We start from the raw sequence: 983 nt of genomic DNA, 5'->3' as shown, positions 1-983 counted from the left end.
TAATCACACTGTTAAAACAATAGAATAAGATTAATAAATACACTTATTTAATCTATCTAGGTGCAAAAATGATCCCTTCAGACCAAAATAACTGCGGCGTTAATATCTTACTTTTGGCTCTCAAACACATGGGCACATCCGTGCAAGTTTCCTGATGGTTATTAGGTAGTAACGAACTGTGACATAAGATTCTTACTCTTAGTTGACGAATTGTGTGACGGAATTTTCTAGTGAATGCCTTATTACCGAGATACAAGGGGTGGACCTTTTTCAAAATACTATCCTACCATGTTATTTATTAATATCTAGCAGCACCAAGTGTTTTTACATGAAAAATTTTTCTATTTAAATTAAATTTTTTCATTTTATACGGTTAATTTTTGTGGTTTAACATTTAAATTGAGCAAGGTAACACAAGTTTGTGATGTTTTGTATAATATTTTGAAGGGGAATTAAATAACCACTACTTTAGTTGGAAGAGGAAATGTCTTTGAATGAATTGTGATATAATGATTTCATTTAAGAGGAATTTAAACCATTTGGATTGGAATAAGAAGATTCTTCAATAAGTATACGTATACTTAGATTTCATTGTATAAAAATTAAAGATAGTACCATTTGGATTAAGTAAAAATTAAATTTTTTTCATTTTATACGGTTAATTCTTTAATTTTTGTGATAACACTTAAATTGAGCAAGATAACGCAAGTTTGTGATATTTTGTATAATATTTTGAAAGAGAATTAAATAACCACTACTTTAGTTGGAAGAGGAAATGAATGAATTGTAATATAATAATTTCATTTAAGAGGAATTTAAACCATTTGGATTGGAGTAGGAAGATTCTTCAATAAGTATACGTATACTTAGGTTTCATTATATAAAAATTAAAGACAGTACCATTTGGATTAAGTAAATAATAAATAAAGATAGTATCACTTGAGTTTTATTTTTCATTCTGATAGTAGAATTTAACTTGGCGC

This window comes from Trachymyrmex cornetzi, unplaced genomic scaffold (genome assembly GCF_001594075.2).
Source record: "Trachymyrmex cornetzi isolate Tcor2-1 unplaced genomic scaffold, Tcor1.1 scaffold321, whole genome shotgun sequence".
Lineage (NCBI taxonomy): Eukaryota > Metazoa > Arthropoda > Insecta > Hymenoptera > Formicidae > Trachymyrmex > Trachymyrmex cornetzi.
The sequence above is the reverse complement of the archived record's forward strand: the minus strand, read 5'-3'. Positions refer to the sequence as shown.